Genomic DNA, 14,846 nt, shown 5'->3' with positions numbered 1-14,846 from the left:
TAGGGAGGTAAATTTTAAAACGAACGGTAAGAACTATATATATTTTCCTCACTGCATGTCATGAGTAATGCTATTATTGTACTGCAATTCCTATATTACTTTCTCTGCATTTATGGGAGGCTGGCAGTGGTAAGATGTGTTTTATTATGTGTTCAACCTTTCTGTATACATACTGGAATGAACCAAGGTTGTAGTCCTACTGCCGTTCTTTCAAAAGCTATGTGATCACGTTTTTCTTTCAAACTCATTGTTTTAGCACGCACGCTGACTTCCATCAGTAATGATTTACATTGAATCTTCGGTTTGTAGGGGGAAAGTGGGTGGATATAATTATCTCGGTCTAACTAATATACTGTTTATTATACCGCTATTCGCAGCAATATCTTTCTCTGCTCCGATTGCAACGCTGCCTCGTTGAGTGTGCATGAGAGCAAATGGATTAAGAGCTGCATGAGCATGGTTGGTGACAGTGGTTTGCGAGTCAGGTGGGTGAGCAGAGAGGAAGGGAGGCGTTTCTGTGAATGGAAGGTGACTGACAGGAACAGTGAGGGTCTAGAATGTGTAGTTCAGCTTGCAGAGCTAAGGAGTGCAATTATAATGTACCGGTGTAGTTTTGAATACAACACACAATTATAAGGTATTTAGTATCTACGTTTTAAAAGTTAGTGGTATAGCTGTTGTAGCTCCACGCGACATTGTCTTGCCTCATATCACGCAGAGGCTTGAAAAAATGAACTGAAGTTACGCGACACGAGAGTCTTGGGCACGAATTTGCTAGTGGCGTTGGCGGTGGGACAGTTTTGGAGTCACCCAATATACGGACGGCACCAGAGAACAAACGAGCCCCAGAATATAGCGTGTATCCTTGGCTGGGAAACATACTCTTTCTAAGCACCGAGAACCAACTGTAACTCACAAGAAAGACTCGGACACAAAGACAGACAGACAGGCGAGACCAGCACTACGTTTAATGGAAAGGATGACAGGATTGATCGTGATGTGCCCCGCGTGCTCCCGCCTCAGGTGCTGCAGGACGAGGCTCTGTCTGCTAGGGGTGGGCAGGTACCGGTACCAGTACCGGTACTAACGGTACCAGCTAAACGGTACGGTACCGGTACCAGATTGCTCGGTACCGGTACCAGTTGCTCGGATTTATTTATTGGATTTATTGATAATTCTTCATATCCGATTTTTTTTTTAGGTTGCTAATAAATATTGTTATTGTTATTAGACTATGATCGAGTACATCCATAATAACTATACATGCTATTTTTTTATCGAAAAAATAAATATTCACTTCATTCAGAGAGAGAGAGAGAGAGAGAGAGAGAGAGAGAGAGAGAGAGAGAGAGAGAGATCACCACTTAGTAAGTGGATATCTCGGTGATATGGGTAGTGGGTACTCGATCATAGTCTAATAACAATAACAATATATATTAGCGTTTTCTAAAGACTCGTGGGACTCACTAACTTTTAACCCAAGACTTAGTTTTCTTTTTACTTGCCACTGTTAAATTCGTATGACTCGTTAACTTTTAGAGAGAGAGAGAGAGAGAGAGAGAGAGAGAGAGAGAGAGAGAGAGAGAGAGAGAGAGAGAGAGAGAGAGAGAGAGAGAGAGAGAGAGAGAGAGAGAGAGAGAGAGATCATATTTATCCAATAAAGCATTAACGAAAAAAGAGTTTGAATCCCTTGGCGAGAGTTTTTGGCTATAAAGAATTGCACGATGGATTATATAAGATGATTAAATATTGGAGGTGAGTAGGCGAGAGAGAGAGAGAGAGAGAGAGAGAGAGAGAGAGAGAGAGAGAGAGAGAGAGAGAGAGAGAGAGAGAGAGAGAGAGAGAGAGAGAGAGAGAATCATATTTATCCAATAAAGCATTAACGAAAAAAGTTTGAATCCCTTGGCGAGAGTTTCTGGCTATAAAGAATTGCATGATGAATTATATAAGATGATTAAATATTGGAGGTGTAGCAGGCGAGAGAGAGAGAGAGAGAGAGAGAGAGAGAGAGAGAGAGAGAGAGAGAGAGAGAGAGAGAGAGAGAGAGAGATCACCACTTAGTGAGTGGATATCTCGGTGATATGGGTAGTGGGTACTCGATCATAGTCTAATAACAATAACAATATTTATTAGCAACCTAAAAAAGAAAAAGAATCGGACATGAAAAATTATCCAGTAACTCCAATAAATAAATAAAATAATGGAAACGGGAGCGGGGATGGAAACGGAAAGCAGGACAAAATGGTGGGAACTTGGGGAGACGGTCAGCGGGGAAGTGACTCAGCGTCTACACACAGGGCTCATACCACATGGCAGGGCCCATTGAATTATAGGGTCCCTCCACGCGCAGGACTGGGTAGCCGTGGGCGGGACCAAAGCTCTGTGACGTCACGGGGAGCTCTGCTGGGAGGTGCGCTCTCTCTCTCTCTCTCTCTCTCTCCGTCAGTCTTTTTTCAATTCCCACTCATTCTCCTATCCCCGTTCATTTCTCAGTCTATTTCTATCTCTGCGTCAGTCGTTTTCCATCTCCATCATTCTCTACTCCCCGTTCATCCATAAATCCATCTCTCTCTCTCTCTCTCTCTCTCTCTCTCTCTCTCTCTCTCTCGTCAGTCTTTTTCAATTCCCACTCATTCTCCTATCCCCGTTCATTTTTCAGTCTATTTCTATCTCTGCGTCAGTCGTTTTCCATCTCCATCATTCTCTACTCCCCTTTCATCCATAAATCCATCTCGCTCTCTCTCTCTCTCTGTTATGTATATTGCAATATAAGATGTAAGGAAATTAAGTACCGTAGTAGCAAAGTTCAACATGTATTATGACATGAGATTATTATTTACAGAAAGTGGAAACTATTATTTCCTTATTCCTTATCATTTACGTATTACATAATATTCCTTATTTATAAAATATAGAAGCTATTCTTCCCTTAGTACAAAGCATGCTGTGGGTAAGGGTTGAAGAGAATAACACACAGACAATTGTAAGCAAATAATACGTAATTTTATATCTTTACCCACGCTAGAAGCAACTGCTTAGATAGCTTGGATAGACTTAAGTACAGCTCTTTCTTGAGGTTCGCCTCTTGTTGCTACTGTCTTTTTATTTTCCTTTGTACATACTTTTTCTTGAGGTTTGCCTTTTGTTGCTACTGTCTTTTTATTTTCCTTTGTACATACTTTTGCTTTTTCTTGAGGTTTGCCTCTTGGTGATACTGTTTCTTTATTTCCCTTTGTACATAATTTGGCCATTTTTTTTGTGGCCTTCCTGTTTTCTGTAAGTTTCCTGTTTAATATTCTAATTCTAAAGAATACTCGGCACTTTACATAAAACACAACAACATCTTTAGGCAAAGGTACAAACCCTGAAATGAGTTCTGCTAACTTCCTGACAGCATTTTTTTCCTCTTTTAATGAAAATTATCCATGGTAACAATTGAATAGCTTTTCCATTACTTTCAGTTGTTCATAAAAGTCTTTGCTAGGTGTTTTTAGTCTCCCGGCATATCTGCATATTGATGAAATCCACGTTTTGTCATCCTTACTAACGTCTGATCCTAGGTATTGATATTGAGGAAACTTCCTGACCATAATTTATAACCTCCAACATATCTGAGGGCTTCGCTCTCCATGGCATCCTCAAATGTTATAGGGCCTTGCACATCTAAAGCAAATGGTTCCTCACAATTTGGTTTAGAGTCTTCCTCATCCATTGCAAACACCATAGCTGATAAGCTTAGCTCATCTAAATTTCCCGTGCTTTGACTGATACATTGATTTGTGTCCATTGTCGCTAGAGCTGCATCAGAAATATTATGAGCCTCACACTCCTTTGAACTATTGTATTTAATTCCCATCAGGTGTGTTTCTCTTCCAAGTAGATACTTTTTGATTCTGTGCTTAGTTTCCAGTGGCGATGGGTGGTCCCAACTTCCTGACATTTGTCTGAGACAACTAAAAAAGTGTTCTAGACAATCTTGGTTTAACCTGTAGGTAAGCAGATATGATACATTATACTTTTCTTTTAGCATCTGGTACAACTTTGACAAAGATTTTGAAGATATTATGAGGCCTTTTTGGAACTGATATAAATGATCTTTGTTACCCACTCTCATTGTAGAAGCTGTTGTTATCATGGTGTTGAGAATTTTGTTTTGATTAGTCAAGTGACACCCATACGCATCTCTAGATGACTTTGTGTTAGCAAGTACTTTGGAATTAAAAAGATCGAACCAGCTGTCCGACAACATAATGAAGTCACTTGTTGTTTGCCAATTCTTACTCTTAAGGAGTCCTTGTTTGCCAAAAAATTGTAATGTTTTCGCTGTTGTCTCAGACAATAGCTGTGCAGCCAGGCGAACATTCATTCGCTGGGTACCATACACATGAACGTGCCTGTCGCCCAGTTTGAATGTTGTTTTCAAGTCCTTTACGCTTCTCTGAATTATTTCACGGACACATCCATTGGTAGCAGTTTTGCATCCATTTTTACCGTCCAGTCTGATTCCTGAGTCTAAAAAGTTGTTTCTTATTAGTTTGATTAGGTGAGGGGCATCGGCGAACACAAAAATGTCCCGGTCACCACATGCTGGGTTTAAGAAACTTGTGTTATTTATGTCAACACTGAGACTTCTCCATAGTTTTACATTAGCTGGCCCCATATCAGACACCATTGCAACCACTAAAAAGCCAGCTTCCTCCACCTGAACAATGATATCAAACAATATGTCTTTGGTCATGTCGGTGTCGAAGTTATAGTACACTAATTGTTTCCAAGGGCTTGCTAATCCTCTCAACATAGCACACTGAAGTTTGCTTTTAGGTGCGCACAAATTGTCAGTACCTTTGTCATACGTCCAGCTGGAAGCAACACTAGTCTCATCGAATGACAGCACACACAGTCGCTCAAAATCTGACATTTTCTTCGTTTTTTGTTTCAAAGTTGAATCACGGGTAACAACACACCGGGTTCAATATCCAGCATTGATACACGGCGATTGAGAGTCGTCACTGATGGAAGAGGAAGTTGTTTCTTTTCCCTGAGATAATTGTAGGCTTTTGAACTGTAGCTATGTAATGTTATTGCTTCAGATATATCTGTATGACTATAATTTGCAACTTGTTTGTTACTCAACAGCGCATTTATTTGTGTGTCTGTGAAACACTTCTCAAGTCCTTTTTTCATATCTGTTACGGCCCTTTCGTATGAAGCTGGGACTTGCTTCTTTAATGACTTGTTTTCTGTTTTCAATTTCTTGCACTCCCTAAGAAGGGCATCCCTCTCCTGTGTTCTTCGGTGTAGCATTTGCTGTAATTCACTATGGGCCTCAAGCAGGTGGGCAGAAGAAGTCGATCCAGTTACATGTCCTTGGTAAAATCCATCCCCAGCAGCGTTCTTGTCCGACGTTCCGTCTGAAAAGATTGAGAATCGGATAATACACACTAAACGAATGACCATTAGAGATTATTTCCTTTTAAAGTATCATTTTTTAAATGTTAATAAGTATAATAATAATAATAATAATAATAATAATAATAATAATAATAATAATATTATTATTAGTATTATTATTATTAACAATAATAATAATAATAATAATAATAATAATAATAATAATAATAATAATAATATAATATTAAAATTAATAATAATAATCTAAATAATAATAATAATAAAATAATAGTATTAATAATAATAATATTAATAATAATAATGATCAATAATAATAATAATAATAATAATAATAATATTAATAATAATAATAATAATAATAATAATAATAATAATATTAACAATAATAATAACAAAAATAATAATAATAATAATAATAATAGTTTGTTTGGTATTAGTTATTATTTTTATTATTAATATTATTATTATTATCATTATTGATATAGTTGTTATTATTGTTATTATTATTATTATTATTATTATTATTATTATTATTATTATTATTATTATTATTATTATTATTATTTTCATTATTATTATTATCATAAGTATTACCATTATTAATATTTTTATTATTATTATTATTATTCCTTCTCTTATTTTGTTTCCCTTTTTTATTATTTTTATCATCACACTTAATATAACTATTTAATTATTAACTGTTTCCGTATTTGTAATTCTAGAATAAAAAAGTATTATCACTATCAGAATCGGGAACAGGAAGGAACCACAGAGAAGAGTCAAGAATTGCTATATCACTGTGAAAGCTATTAGGGTCTTTAAAGATGGACAATGATTCCTATATGATCGGGATAACGAGCTTTAGACTAAAGAAAGGAGTTAACCCTCCTCACCCTTTTGTGACGAAGTGCATAATGTCTGCAGCAAAGGAGGAAGAGAACGAGAGGTCACAGGTTGACATTCCGGCAATGCTTCTGTCTTATCGAGATCTGGAAAGGTTGCACTCGCTGGTGTCCTCAACACATCTGAACAGGCTGCATCCTCATGTGTCTTTAACACATTTGAACAGGCTGCACTCTCTTGTGTCTTCAATACATCAGGACACTCTGCACTCTCTGAAATGTTGAATGGCGTTAGTCATACTGATGGCTACAGCTGAAACATAATTGCTGACACAGACAGAAACACAGAGAGAGAGAGAGAGAGAGAGAGAGAGAGAGAGAGAGAGAGAGAGAGAGAGAGAGTATTAGTATAACGTAGTTATAGTAGTAATTATTTTTCTTAAATGTTATTAGTTACTATAGATTTTATAGTATGATAAATTCATTAGCAACGTATTGACCTACAGCTAACACACACACACACACACACACACACACACACACACACACATGATAGGATATTCTTACTCCTGTCTAAGAATCAGATATTCAGGTACTCATGTTCCCGCACCTTCACCTTACGAGTATATAATCCATTACATTGGTCTTAACACAAGTATTATCTCCACTATTCATGCAAGAATTCTTTATGGACAATGTACTAATGGCTGTCCTTACCCTTTTGTGACGAACTGCATAATGTCTGCAGCAAAGGAGGAAGAGAGCGAGAGGTCAAAGGTTGACATTCCGGCAATGCTTCTGTCTTATCGAGATCTGGAAAGGTTGCACTCGCTGGTGTCCTCAACACATCTGAACAGGCTGCATCCTCATGTGTCTTTAACACATTTGAACAGGCTGCACTCTCTTGTGTCTTCAATACATCAGGACAATCTGCACTCTCTGAAATGTTGAATGGCGTTAGTCATACTGATGGCTACAGCTGAAACATAATTGCTGACACAGACAGAAAGAGAGAGAGAGAGAGAGAGAGAGAGAGAGAGAGAGAGAGAGAGAGAGAGAGAGAGAGAGAGAGAGAGAGAGAGAGAGAGAGAGAGAGAGAGAGAAATTTATGGATGAACGGGGAGTAGAGAATGATGGAGATGGAAAACGACTGACGCAGAGATAGAAATAGACTGAGAAATGAACGGGGATAGGAGAATGAGTAGGAATTGAAAAAAGACTGACGGAGAGAGAGACAGACAGACAGACAGAGAGAGACAGACAGACAGACAGACAGACAGAGACAGACAGACAGACAGACAGAGAGAGAGAGAGAGAGAGAGAGAGAGAGAGAGAGAGAGAGAGAGAGAGAGAGAGAGAGAGAGAGAGAGAGAGATGGATTTATGGATGAAAGGGGAGTAGAGAATGATGGAGATGGAAAACGACTGACGCAGAGATAGAAATAGACTGAGAAATGAACGGGGATAGGAGAATGAGTGGGAATTGAAAAAAGACTGACGGAGAGAGAGACAGACAGACAGAGAGAGACAGACAGACAGACAGAGAGAGAGAGAGAGAGAGAGAGAGAGAGAGAGAGAGAGAGAGAGAGAGAGAGAGAGAGAGAGAGAGAGAGATGGATTTATGGATGAAAGGGGAGTAGAGAATGATGGAGATGGAAAACGACTGACGCAGAGATAGAAATAGACTGAGAAATGAACGGGGATAGGAGAATGAGTGGAATTGAAAAAGACTGACGGAGAGAGAGAGAGAGAGAGAGAGAGAGAGAGAGAGAGAGAGACCGTTGCAGCGTCAGAAAACCGTTATACCGTATGAACCCCTCCCCGTCTCTCTCTCTCTCTCTCTCACTCTCTCTCTCTCTCTGAAATACACGCTTTCGCTCTATCTCACAAATAAAGTTTTCGAGAATGGTTGAACTCTGAATTATTATTGTCATTATTATTATTATTATTATAATTATTATTATTATTATTATTGTAGCTTCTTATGGCATTTATTACTACTTTTGTTTCTCTCTTGCTTTCACAACAACAACAATAACCACCACCACCACCACCACTACTACTACTACTACTACTACTACTAAATAGGCTATTATATTGGAAAGAACTTATAAGATACAACTATACTTTATGAAAAATAGTAAAACGTTCAATCAATAAAAACGAAAACCCTTGTCAATAACTCTGGTGCATAACCATTTTGTAATATGTATAACTTGATTTACACAGAATAAATATTATTATTATTATTGACAGACACACACACACACAGACAAAGACGGACAGACACACACACAGATAAAGACGGACAGACACACACACACAGACAAAGACGGACAGACACACACACAGACAAAGACGGACAGACACACACACAGACAAAGACGGACAGACACACACACAGACAAAGACGGACAGACACACACACAGACAAAGACGGACAGACACACACAGACAAAGACGGACAGACACACACACAGAGACAAAGACGGACTGACACACACAGAGGCAAAGACGGACAGACACACACACAGACAATTAAAGACGGACAGACACACACACATACAAAGACGGACAGACACACACACACAGACAAAGACGGACAGACACACACACAGACAAAGACGGACAGACACACACAGACAAAGACGGACAGACACACACACAGAGACAAAAAAGACGGACTGACACACACAGAGGCAAAGACGGACAGACACACACACAGACAAAGACGGACAGACACACACAGAGACAAAGACGGACAGACACACACACGCAGACAAAGACGGAGAGACACACATACAAAGTGTGACACACACACACACAGAAATAGACTGACAGACACACACAGACAAAGACGGACAGACACACACACAGACAAAGACGGACAGACACACACAGACAAAGACGGACAGACACACACACAGACAAAGACGGACAGTCACACGCAGAGACGAAGACGGACAGACACACACACAGACAAAGACGGACAGTCATACGCAGAGACGAAGACGGACAGACATACACACAGACAAAGACGGACAGTCATACGCAGAGACGAAGACGGACAGACATACACACAGACAATTAAAGACGGAGAGACACACACACAGACAAAGACGGACAGACACACACACAGAGACAAAGACGGACAGACACACACATAGACAAAGACGGACAGACACACACAGACAAAGACGGACAGACACACACACAGACAAAGACAAAGACAGACGATGAAAACGTCGATGAAAGATACTTACTTGTGGCCGGTGGCAATGACAAATGTAAGGTGGGCACTGCTCCAGGCTTGAATGCTATTTGATTTGAAGGCACCGGTAGTCGAAGGAGTTCGTATTTCAGATTCCTCTGAAATGCTGAAGGAGGAAAGTGTCTGCTGCATACTCGCTGAGTTGCTGGATTGAAGTCGGTTTTCTTTTCTCTCCCACACAAATGGATCCACTTTGCACATGTTTCTTTGTCTTTCGGAAACCGAAAATATTTATATTCTGACTTTCCTTTACGGTAATTTGAACAGTTAAGCACTGCACAACAAGGCATGGTAAAATAAACTCCATTCACTAGGCGGTGGGCTTCGGCGAGCCAGTGCGAGCGGAGCCAAGAGCGGAGCCAGGGAACCCAAATTGGGTCGCGGAGACGAACGTGTGTGTACCCATGCCTGACGCAAACTGATCCGCGGTGACATGCTCAATAGGGTGGATCGTTTTTTCACGTTTTCCGATTTGATTTCAGAGGTAGTGCGGAAAAGTTGTGAATGGACACCAAAATAACTTGTGGAAAATCTTAAAGCTCTGAGACAATATCTTCAGCTTGCACAAACGCACTGGAAATTGGAAAAAGTCTGGAAAAAAAGCCTCCGGTTCATTATCGTTTAAAAACATAGTTTTAATGCAATCACGTTCCGGTAGCTTACATTTGAAAGTGATTTAAATACTCTTCAATATAGTTTAAGTGCGTTTTCTTCGGCGATGTCATCTTCTGCAGTTGAATACCACACCGAGGTTATATTCAGTGTTCCCTCAACGTTCAGTGTCTATCTGACTGTCACAGGAGTGGATGTGTCACTGTGAGTGGATGTGTGTCGAGAATTTTTTCTGGTAGGTTTTGCAAATATTTTACTGCCTTAATATTATATTGAAACAAATCAAAGGTAATTCATATCGATTTTGTTTATTACTTACAGGATCACCATGTCTGCTGTTCAAGGAAAAACCAACAGACATAGCCGCAGTCAAGCGTGTGTTGTGTTTGGGCAGCCTAATGAACTCAAAGACCTTAATCTTCCTACTTATCACGATGTGATGAAACACTACCTTTTCGTGAGGCAGCAACTAAAAATAACTTCAAACAAGGAACCTTCATTTAAAGATATTAGTGATTGTGTAGTTTCCCACGTGATGAATGTTTGGAAAAGAGCCTCAATTCCAACTGTTTCTGAGAAGAGAATCTATGACATGTTAAAAAGTTATCACTCAAAATATGTGAAGATGAAGAAATTAGTAGAAGTGAGAAAAGTGAGAAAAACTTGCAAAACTTAAAGATTTTCAAACACAAGCAGAGAAAAAACTGTTTGATGCTAGTGCTTGTAAATGTGAAGATTTTGAGTTGTGCTCCTGTAGTCGACTCCGCAAAGTGCCACTTGAAGAAAGGGAGTTCTTGATAGATCAAAGAACTACTAGAAAGATGGTCATTGGCTCTGTGGATGCTTTATTGACGGCCAAGATGCAAAAGAAAACAGAGAGAAAACTCACAGACATAATGCGAATGCATCATTCTGAACCGGTGCCCTCAACAAGCAAAGAAACGACTGATAACTTAGATCAGTCACATATGTCACTTTCAATAGTTTCCTCTTCAACAGACAGTTCAGATAATAGCAGTTCATCAGAGTTTGAACCCAGTTCACCCACAGTAAGGAGACTTCATAAGAGGGAAAAAATGCAGCGAGTATCACTTGATAGCCTAGCAGTGATGTCGGACAAAACAGGAGTGTCTGACAGAGCAGCTGCAACAATAGCTTCTGCTGTGTTAGAAGGAGCTGGACTTGTAAATAAATGTGACTCATCCTTGGTAGTTGACAGAAATAAAGTACGGAGAGCCAGAAAGAGAGCAAGGTCAGAAGTCCAAGAAAACATGAAATTATTGAAACCACTTGAAAGTATATATTTTGATGGAAGGAAGGACACAACAAAATAGGAGAAATTGTAGAATCAAAGCAGTATGTTAGGATTGCACAAGAAGAGCATGTAGTATTGCTTCAAGAACCTGGTTCACTTTATATTGGTCACTTAGCTCCAATAGCAGGATCTGCTTCTTGTATTTCTTCTTCAATACTTGATTATCTGCAGTCACACAATATTGATACCAGTAGCATTGTTGCTGTAGGCTGCGATGGAACATCTGTAAACACAGGTCATAGAGGAGGAGTTATAAGACTCCTTGAAGAGAAACTCAACAGGCCTCTTCACTGGTTTGTATGTCTATTACATGCAAACGAGCTACCTCTCCGTCACTTGATAAGTCATTACGATGGTCAAACTTCTGGTCCATCAAGCTTCACTGGACCCATTGGTAAACATCTGAGTGACTGTGAAAACTACCGTAGTAGAATTCAATCCAATTCCTAGTGAAACCATTGAACTGGATTCATTAGATTTAAGTACTGATCAAGCATATTTGCTACAGCTATACAGAGCGGTAGCATCTGGTGAATGTTCCAGCCAATTGGCACTCATGAAACCAGGGAAAATACATCACGCCAGATGGTTAACAACGGCAAGTCGTATTCTCCGTCTCTACATTTCAACAGAAAACCCTTCATATCAGCTGCTTCAGATTGTGAACTTTATCATGGCAGTATATGTTCCAGTATGGTTCAATATCAAGATGAACCCTTCTGCAAGCAATGGTGCAAAGCATTTGTTCTCAATGATAACAAAGTCTCGTTCTTTGTCAGATGAAAGCAGAAATATTGTCCACCAAGTTTTGCAAAACAATGCTTACTTTGCTCAGTATGAAAACCTCCTTATTGCTATGATTCATGATGAATCTCCAGCCATTCGTGAGATTGGCTACAGAAGAATAATTAAAGCAAGAGATAATCCAGTTCAAAGAAATACAATTCGGAAATTCCAACAACCGAAGCTACTATTTCATGCTACTGTCTTTCATTTGATGATCGATTGGCAGAACATCCAACTGACAGAACCACCTCTCACGAGAAGAGTATCATCAGAGGACATTATGTCTCTAATTAAATCCAAAGAGAAGCCCTCTGCTCTCCCAGATTTTCCCTGTCATACCCAGGCGGTGGAAAGACACATTAAATTAGTAACACAGGCTTCAAAATCAGTTGTAGGAGCAGCTGCTCGTGATGGTTTTATAAGAAACCGAATTGATGGAAGGAAAAAACTACCCAAGTTTGAAACTAAAAAACAGTATTTGCTTTATTAATTAAACAGAACACTGAAAACAGTGTACAGAGATATTAGCAATGGAAGGGAGGATGGGTTGGGTAGGGCGGAACTCGTCGTACAGCCACCTCCTCGTGGTGAGTTCTGGATTGTGTTATCTCCTTCAAATAGAATTTGAGAAAACATAAACTAAGTGCTGTACATTTTAGAAATATGCATTATTTAGCAAATCAAGTGCAATATACGTCATAGTACCCATATCTATGACGATGAGCTTAATTGATCAAAATCGTCAATTATTGGTATTTCTGGTATTTTTCTAATTTTCCAAGCTATTTGTGGAAGCAGAAGATGACTTCGCTGAAGAAAACACACTTAAACTAGATTGAAAAGTATTGAAATCACTTTCAAATGGAAGCTACCGGAACGTGATTTCCTTAAAACTATGTTTTAAAACGATAATGAACCGGAGGCAGTTTTTTCCCACTTTTTCCAGTTTTCAGTGCGTTTGTGCAAGCTAAAGATATTGTCTCAGAGCTTTAAGATTTTTCACAAGTTATTTTGGTGTCCATTCACAACTTTTCCGCACTACCGCTAAAATCAAATCGGAAAACGTGAAAAAACGATCCACCCTAATGCTCAACCCTCCAGCTCCCCGTGACGTCACGGCTTGCGCCAACAGAGAAAATTTCCAGACCCTCCACGACTCGACCCTACCAATTTAATTCAATGGGCCCTGCCACATGGAGGCGGGCGAGCACCGAGCGTCACTAAGATCCTAACGGTGTACCGGTACCTGGTACCGATACCTGGTATCGGTACTGGTACCACGAAGCATCATGATCACTTGGGTTCCGGGAAGCTTAATGATCACTCGGCACTGCTCATTGCCGCTAGTACCGGTACCGTTTGGATCTTAGTGACGCTCGGCGCCCGCCCACCTCCATGTGGTATCACGCGGTATGGGCCCTGTGTGTAGACGCTGAGTCACTGCCCCGCTGACCGTCTCCACAAGTTCCCACCATTTTGTCCTGCTTTCCGTTTCCATCACAGCTCCCGTTTCCATTATTTTATTATTTGATTTATTTATTGGAGTTACTGGATAATTCTTCATGTCCGATTCTTTTTCTTTTTTAGGTTGCTAATAAATATTGTTATTGTTATTAGACTATGATCGAGTACATCCATAATAACTATACATGCTATTTTTTTTCTTCGAAAAAATAAATATTCACTTCATTCAGAGAGAGAGAGAGAGAGAGAGATTTACAGAAAAGTATGTAGTGCGGCGACGGCCTGATGAACGAGCCTCCCATAACCCACTTAGCCAGTGGGGTACCTCTTTGGCCGACTCGGTAAGGAGTGGCTCTCCCGTCACGCTGGTCGCGGGTTCAATCCCAGGCAGCCGGGGAATACCCTGATCTTGATTAATTTCTCGTGTTATTTCGATACACGCAGAGGCCGTGTTGAGAAATAGGAAGGATGGAAAGTAAGCTCGTCGGGGCATTACAATTAGACCACACAGACCCCATGGTACAGACTAGGTGGTCTGTCCTTAAACCTAAGTGATTTTACATTAATCAGAAGGCTCCTAAACGTTGCATTTCTACTCTAGTTGATATTAAGTTGAAGGAAGAGAGAGAGTTTTCTTTACAGGAAATTTGTTTGGGGATTTCATCAGAAGTCATTAAGAAAAAAAAACCTCCTATGGGTACCGGTACCGGTACTAACGGTACTTGAGTTTTCGGTACCGGTACTACCGGTACTCAAATTAACGGTACTTGCCCATCCCTACTGTCTGCTCACGATCACGCCCGAGGTCTGGTTGTGTGCCACCACCGCGCCCTGCACACTAAGGGAAGGGAGGACGCGGGGTGAGTGCGGGGCCGGGGAGGAAGAGACGCGTGAACATGAAAAGCATTTCTTCGTAACCTGAATTTGTTCGTGGAATCATGTGAAGGCTGCGTGGAAGGGAAGGGGAGAGGAAAAGAGTAAAGAGGGAGGAGGAGGAGGAGGAGGAGGACGATGACAAAGTGAAGTAGATTATGATCTGACCTACAGCCGCTTCGTGAGATGAGGGAAGAGATGGGAAGAAGAGGAAACGCCAGAAATAAAAGAATGAAAAAGACGATTTGGGACGATGAGGTGAAATGGGAGTG

The 14,846-nt window shown here is 40.1% G+C and overlaps 1 long non-coding RNA gene across 1 annotated transcript; it reads right to left on the bottom strand.

Moving 5' to 3' along the window:
• Positions 1-4,956: 4,956 nt before the first annotated feature.
• On the bottom strand, positions 4,957-7,118 carry LOC127002618 (uncharacterized). The gene is made up of 3 exons (XR_007756342.1): positions 6,972-7,118; positions 6,306-6,527; positions 4,957-5,411 (listed from the first exon to the last, which is right to left on the bottom strand). It is a non-coding gene; the product is annotated as an uncharacterized LOC127002618 (long non-coding RNA).
• Between the last annotated feature and the right edge of the window lie 7,728 nt (positions 7,119-14,846).

Source organism: Eriocheir sinensis, chromosome 23, assembly GCF_024679095.1.
Source record: "Eriocheir sinensis breed Jianghai 21 chromosome 23, ASM2467909v1, whole genome shotgun sequence".
Taxonomy (NCBI): domain Eukaryota; kingdom Metazoa; phylum Arthropoda; class Malacostraca; order Decapoda; family Varunidae; genus Eriocheir; species Eriocheir sinensis.
The sequence above is the reverse complement of the archived record's forward strand: the minus strand, read 5'-3'. Positions and strand labels throughout refer to the sequence as shown.